Source organism: Ovis aries, chromosome 4, assembly GCF_016772045.2.
Source record: "Ovis aries strain OAR_USU_Benz2616 breed Rambouillet chromosome 4, ARS-UI_Ramb_v3.0, whole genome shotgun sequence".
In the NCBI taxonomy this organism is placed as follows: domain Eukaryota; kingdom Metazoa; phylum Chordata; class Mammalia; order Artiodactyla; family Bovidae; genus Ovis; species Ovis aries.
The window spans coordinates 113,309,223-113,316,684 of NC_056057.1; positions in this window are offsets into that span (position 1 = coordinate 113,309,223).

Genomic DNA, 7,462 nt, shown 5'->3' on the forward strand with positions numbered 1-7,462 from the left:
AGATGCCGTGCATGTACACAGTGGAATATTACTCAGCCGTAAAAAAGAACGAAATGATGCCATCTGCAGTGACATAGATGCAACCGGAGATTATCATCCTAAGTGCAGTAAGTCAGAAAGAGAACCACAAATACCGTGTGACGTCGCTTGCATGTGGAATCTAAAATATGACACAAATAAACCTATCTGCAAAAGAGAAACCGACTCACGGGCATAGAAAACAGACTTATGGTTGCCAGGAGGGAGGGGGCTGGAGAAATGATGGAGCGGGAGGTTGGGGTTAGCAGGTGTGCACCATTATATAGAAAATGGATAAATAATAAGATCCTATGGTATAGAATGAGACACTATATTCTATATCCTGTGAATATTGGATATTGGGTATTTAAATCTGTCTCTCCCTGGACAAATCTCTTCACACTGTTGGCTTCAGCCCTGCCCATCTATGAGATCTGGTTTTCCCACATGAACAACTCACTCTAACCTCAAGCTTTCCAGTCCAATCTCATCATCCTGACCATCTCCAGAGCTGTCTCCCTCATCCAGAATCTGGATAGCCATCCAGAGTCAGGCTGGACGAGGAGGGAGTCCCAGCTAAAGGTGCCACCGCGGTTGGGTTGGGTTAAGGACAGGGAGAATTGAGACGCCGCTGGATTTATCAAGACGAGGAAGTAGTGACCCTGGACAGAGGTCAGGAATTTGGAGAAAGCCAAGCTCGTACGTGCAGAATTCCATATTCACAGGATAATGAATACAGATTCCAATGCTATACCAAAATGGAAGAGAATATTTTTTTTAAAAAATGTGTATATATGGACAGCTGCAAAAATTAACACAACATGGGAAACCAATTTTACTTCACTTTAATAGAAGATATTGAAAAGGCAGGAGAGGGGCAGGACAGACTCCGGGTGAGGGTAGGAGATGAATGAACAAGTCACAGGGATCAGAAAGGATCTGCTGCCGTAGCTTAATGAGAGAATCACTGAACAAGATCAGCAATGAGGAATAAAGGGCACGCCTTTTGAAGAACAATTCAGACGCTGCTAGGGATTGACAGGGTGTTGGGGGACACAGACGCTCAAGGCTCAGGCCAGGGGCAGATAGAAAGCGTCATTCCTTGGCTGAAAACAGGGAACTTGGATGAGGGAGACAGTTCTGGAGATGGTCAGGGTGACGAGATTGGAACCGGAAAGGTTGAGGTTAGAGTGAGATGTCCCTGTGGGAACACCAGATCTCATAGGTGGGTAGGGCTGAAGCCGCCAGTGTGATGGAGAAGGAAACACGGCCCGGCCCAGAGTTAGACAGGACGAGGAAGGAGTCCCAGCTAAAGGTGCCACCACGGTGGGGCTGGGTTAAGGAGGGTGAGAATTGAGACGGCCGCTGGATTTATCAAGACGAGGAAGTAGCAACCCCGGACAGAGGACGGGGGCCTGGAGAAAGCCATGCTCGTAGGTGCAGAATTCCATCAACTGCGGGAACTCCATCCATCGCTTGGACCAGAATGCCAGCAAGTATCACAGCAACAAAGAAAGGATAGGCTGAGTGCTGAGTCCACCGGTCTCCCAGGGCTGCCAGCAAAGAGCCACATGGGGCAGGGGGCAGCTAAAACAACAGAAAGTGACCACCTCAAAGCTCTGGAGGCCGGACTTCTGGAAGAGGTCAGCAGGGCCAGGTTCCCATTGACGCCCGAGAGGAGGGTGCGTGCTCGCTGCTGCCCGGCTTCAGGTGCTGGTTGCTCGGCTGACCTTGGCTTCTCTGCCTGCAGCTGCGCCTCCCCTGTCTCCGCCTCTCACCGCGTGGTGACACATGGTGGCTGCCCCATGTGAGTCTGGTGTTCTCACGGCATTGTCCCCCTTCTTATCAAGACATCAGTCATATGGGATTAAGGGCCAACCCGACTCCTGTAGGACCTCATCTTAACTTGACTAATTGCATTTGCAATGATCCTATTCGCAAATCAGGTCACAGTCACAGATGCCGGGCTTAGGACTTCAACATGATTTGGGAGACATCTTTCAACCCATAAAGGGGAACCAGGGGCAAAGCAAGGGGAAGTTGCTGAATTTAGGGAGGTCTGGTGGCCGGGCGCCCTCTGCTGGCCAACTCTTGGACATGCGGTGTTCACTCTAGGGGCGGGTGGGCGGGGCACCGTTTGGCTCCAATACAATCAGTCTTTCCCCAAACAAGAAAGAAGATAGACGCACAAGATTCCACTCAGCTAGTTGTAACCACAGCCCGGTTCTGCTGCCCCAAGCTGACACTCAAATTTTTCCATCGTATTACAAGACAGTTGGGCTTCCCTGTGGCTCAGTGGTAAAGAATCCGCCTGCCAGTGCAGGAGACTCTGGTTCAATCCCTGGGTCAAGAAGATCCCCCTGGAGAAGGAAATGGCAACCCACTCCGGTATTCTTGCCTGGAGAATCCCATGGACAGAGGAGCTTGGTGGGCTACAGTCTATGGGGTTATAAAGAGTAGGACGTGACTGAACGACTAAACTACAACTTAAGAAAGTTCCTTTAAAAAAATTTTATATTGGAGTATAGCCAATTAACAATGTTGTGATAGTTTCCGGTGAATAGCAAAGCGACTCAGACATACATATACATGTATCCATTCTCCCTCAAACTCCCCACCCACCCAGGCAGCTATATAACATTGAGCAAAGTTCCCTGTGCTATACAGTAGGTCCTTGGTGGGTATCCATTTTAAATACAGCAATGTTACAAAATAGTTCCTTAGTTTATGCTCATTGATAGGTTGATTTCTAACAGGGGAATTATTTTTCCCCTCCTTCCAAGAGTTTAGAAGACACCTCACTGTTACCCCCAGGTACCACTGACATTCATAACTCAAGAGTACAATTGAGAGACAGAAAATTAATGTCAATGTGCCCAGCAAGGCAAACAGCTGGCTTTTAGAAAAAACCAGCTTCATGGCCAGAACCCTGCAGACAGTGAGCTTTATAGTCTTGGCTCTGGTTGAAACTCAGTGAATCTCTTACTCAAAGTGCTTTGGTTTCTTTCTCTTTTTTTATTTGAAATTAATTTTTTTAATTGAAGGATAATTGCTTTACAGAATTTTGTTGGTTTCTGCCAAACATCAATATGAATCAGCCATAGGTGTACATATGTCCCCTGCCTTGGTTTCTTAACTGCAAGAGGATGACTTCTGTGATATCCACTCACAAATCGTCTTACACCAAAGTAGCTAAGAATCGGACACGACTAAGCGACTTCACTTTCACTTTTCACTTTCATGCATTGGAGAAGGAAATGGCAACCCACTCCAGTGTTCTTGCCTGGAGAATCCCAGGGACAGGGGAGCCTGGTGGGCTGCCGTCTATGGGGTCGCACAGAGTCGGACTCGACTGAAGTGACTTAGCAGCAGCAGCTAAACAGTGGTTAACCTTGAGTGGGCCTGTTTTTTTTAAAAAAATATTAATACCAAGACAAACTTTATAGAATAGTTTGGGACTTACAGACTATTGTGAAGACCATACAGAGAATTTCCATAAACCCCACACCCAGGGCCCCTATTATTAACGTATGACATAGGTAGGCTATACGTGTCACAATTAGTGAACCAATATTGACACGTTCTTGTTAACTAAAGCTCCTACATTCTTACTGGCTAAAGTTCCTACCCCTTCAAGGATCACATGTTTGTCCTGGCAAAGGGGCTTGCATAACTCAATAAAGCTATGAGTCATGCCCTGCAGGGACAACCAAGATGGACGGGTCATAGTGGAGAGTTCTGACCAAACGTGGTCCACCGGAGGAGGAAATGGCAACCTACTCCAATAGTCTTACTGCAAGAACCCCATGAACAGTATGAAACGGCAAAAAGGTATGACGCTGAAGATGAGCCCCTGGGGTCAAAAGTTGTTCAGTATGTTACTGGGGAAGAGTGGAGGGCAATCACTAATAGCTCCAAAAAGAATGAAGCAGCTTGGCCAAAGTGGAAACAACGCCCAGTTGTGGATGTGTCTGGTGGCGAAAGTAAGGTCTGATGCTGTAAAGAGCAATATTGCACAGGAACCTGGAATGTTAGGTCCATGAATCAAGGTAAACTGGAAGTGGCCAAACAGGAGACAGCAAGAGTGAACATCAACATTTTAGGAATCGGTGAACTAAAATGGATGGGAATGGGTGAATTTCATTCAGATGACCATTACGTCTATTACTGTGGGCAAGAATCCCTTAGAAGAAGTGGTGCAGCCCTCATAGTCAACAAAAGAGTCCAAAATGCAGTACTTGGGTGCAATCTCAAAAATGACAGAATGACCTCAATTCACTTCCAAGGCAAACCATTCAACATCACAGTAATACAAGTCTATCCCCCAACCAGTAATACCAAAGAAGCTGAAGCTGACTAGTTCTATGAAGACTTACAAGACCTTCTAGAACTAACACCAAAGAAGATGTCCTTTTCATCATAGGGAATCACAATGCAAAAGTAGGAAGTCAAGTGATACCTGGAGTAACAGGCAAATTTGGCCTTGGAGTACAGTATGAAGCAGGGCAAAGGCTAACAGCGTCTTGCCAAGAGAAAGTACTAGTCATAGCAAACACTCTTTTCTGACAACTCATGAGACAACTCTACACATGGACATTGCCAGGTGGTCAATAACAAAGTCAAACTGATTATGTTCTTTGCAGCCAAAGATGGAGAAGCTCTATACTGTCAATCCACTTCATTGACTATGTTAAAGCCTTTGACTGTGTGGATCACAACAAACTGTGAACTATTCTTAAAGAGATGGGAATACCAGACCACCTTATCTGTCTCCTGAGAAACTTGTATGTGGGTCAAGAAACAACAGCTAGAACCAGACATAGAACAACTGACTGGTTCAAAATTGGGAAAGGAGGACGACAAGGCTATATATTGTCATCCTGTTTATTTAGCTTATATCCAGAGTACATCATGTGAAATGCTAGGCTGGATGAATCACAAACTGGGATCAAGATTGCTGAGAGAAATATCAACAGTATTAGATATGCAGGTGATAGCACTCTAAAGGCAGAAAGTGAAGAGGAACTAAAGAGCCTCTTGATGAGGGTGAAAGAGGAGAGTGAAAAATCTGGCCTGAAACTCAACATTCAAAAAACTAAGGTCATGCCATCTGGTCCCATCACTTCATGACAAGTAGAAGGGGAAAAACTGGAAGCAGTGAGAGATTTTTCTTGGGCTCGAAAATCACTGTGGACAGTGACTGCAGCCATGAAATTAAATGACACTTGCTCCTTGGAAGGAAAACTATAACAAACCTAGACAGCCTACGAAAAAGCAGAGACATCACTTTGCCGACAAAGGTCCATAGGATGGTTTTTCCAGTAGTCATGTGTGGATGTGAGAATTGGACCATAAAGAAGGCTGAGTGGTAGAGAACTGATGCTTTCAAATTGTGGTGTTGGAGAAGACTCTTGAGAGTCCCTTGAACAGCAAGGAGATCAAACCAGTCATTCCTAAAGGAAATCAACCTTGAATATTTGCTGGAAAAACGGATCCTGAAGCTGAAGCTCCAGTACTTTGGCTATCTGATGCCAAGAGCCGATTCACTGGAGAAGATCCTGATACTGGAAAAGAATGAGGGTAGGAGCAGAGGGGACGACAGAGGATGAGATGGTTGGCTGGCATCACTGATTCAATGGACATGAGTTTGAGCAGGCTCCAGGAGCTGGTGGGGAACAGGGAAGCCCGGCGTGTTGCAGTCCGTGGGGCCGCAAAGAGTCAGACATGACTTAGCGACCGAACGACAGCAGAGCTCCTGCGTTATTCAGTTTTCCCCTAACATCATTTTTCTAGCCCCGAGCCCCCTCCAGGACGCCCCATTGCGGGTAGTCATCATGTCCCCTGAGGCTCCCCTTAGTTCTAACAGTTTCTCAGAGTGTCCCTGTTTTGGGTGACCTCTACAGATCTGAGGATTGCTGAGTAAATATCCTGCAGAACATCCCTTCACTGGGGTTTCTCGGATGTTTTTCTCATGATTAGATCAGCGGTACGAGTTTTGTGGGAAAGACCCCAGAAGTGATGTGCTGGCATCATCCTGTATCATGGTCGCTTACCGTCACTGTGACTTCTTACTGTTGATTCAAACTTGAACATTTGGTGGAGCTTGGCCTTGCTGAGTTTCTCTTTCCTTTTTCTCTTTCCATACTCTCTACCAGGTGGCTTACTGGTAAAGAATCCGCCTGCCAATGCAGGAGACAGAGGTTCAATGCCTGGGTCAGGAAGATCCCCTGGAGGAAGAAATAGCTACCCACTCCAGTCTTCTTGCCTGGAAAATCCCATGAACACAGGAGCATGGTGGGCTACAGTCCATGGGGTTGCAAAGAGTCAGAAATGACGGAGCATGCATACACTGTTCCCTTTGATGGAATGTCGAGTGGGCATGTCTTTGTGGGGTTTTTTCTTTTTTTAATTGTTTCGTTGGAGTTTATAGTTGCTTTACCATGGTGTATTCATTTCTACTGTACAGGAAAGTGAATCAGCAATTCATATACATACAGATCTTCTCTTTTTTTGGATTTCCTTCCCATTTAGGTCACCACAGAGCATTGAGTAGAGTTCCCTGTGCTGCACAATAGGTTCTCATTAGTCATCTGTTTCCTGCATAGTATCAATCGTGTATGGGCTCCCAGTGGTAAAGAATCCGCCTGCCAACGCAGAAGATGCAAGAGACGCAGGTTCGATCCCAGGGTCGGGAAGATCCCCTGGAGGAGGAAGTGGCAACCCACTCCAGTATTCTTGCCTGGAGAATCCCATGGACAGAGGAGCCTGGCGGGCTACAGTTCATGGGGTCCCAAAGAGTCGACACGACTGAGTGTGTGCACACGGCGTGGCATATCAGGAGCGTGTATGCGTCAATCCCAATCTCTCAGTTCATCCCATCTACTCCTTTCCCCCTTGGTACCCTCAGTTCAGTTCAGTTCAGTCGCTCAATCGTGTCCGACTCTTTTTTAAAATGCCGTTTACATTTTAATCCCTGTATCCCTCTGGCGGCTGACTTCCCTTGGTGACAACCCACGTGTGCACACACACAGCATCCCCACGAAACACACTCCCCCTCCGTTCGCCGCGGCAGACACCGCCTCAGTACAGTTTCTCCCTTCCTGGGCACAGCTCGCTATTGCGTCTTGCAGTCGGTCTACACTGCCCTTTGAAGAAATACCCTCAGGAGGCAAGATCGCGGCAAGTTTCTGTGACCCGGGTGATGAGGCTGTGAGTTGCTGCGGAGGGTTTGTTTGGTTGCTTTAGTGCCATCAGCTGTGACACGTGCAGCAGCTAATCACCACATCAATCGTCTATCGCATAATTATCACCTTGGCTAAAACATCAGAGCCTGCTAGCAAGTATCATTAAGCTTAAATTGGATCCCTGGGCAATGTTGTAATTACGATATTTGAATTTTTAAAATGAACTCATAGAAAGATGAGTTTCACGCTGTAATTACTGA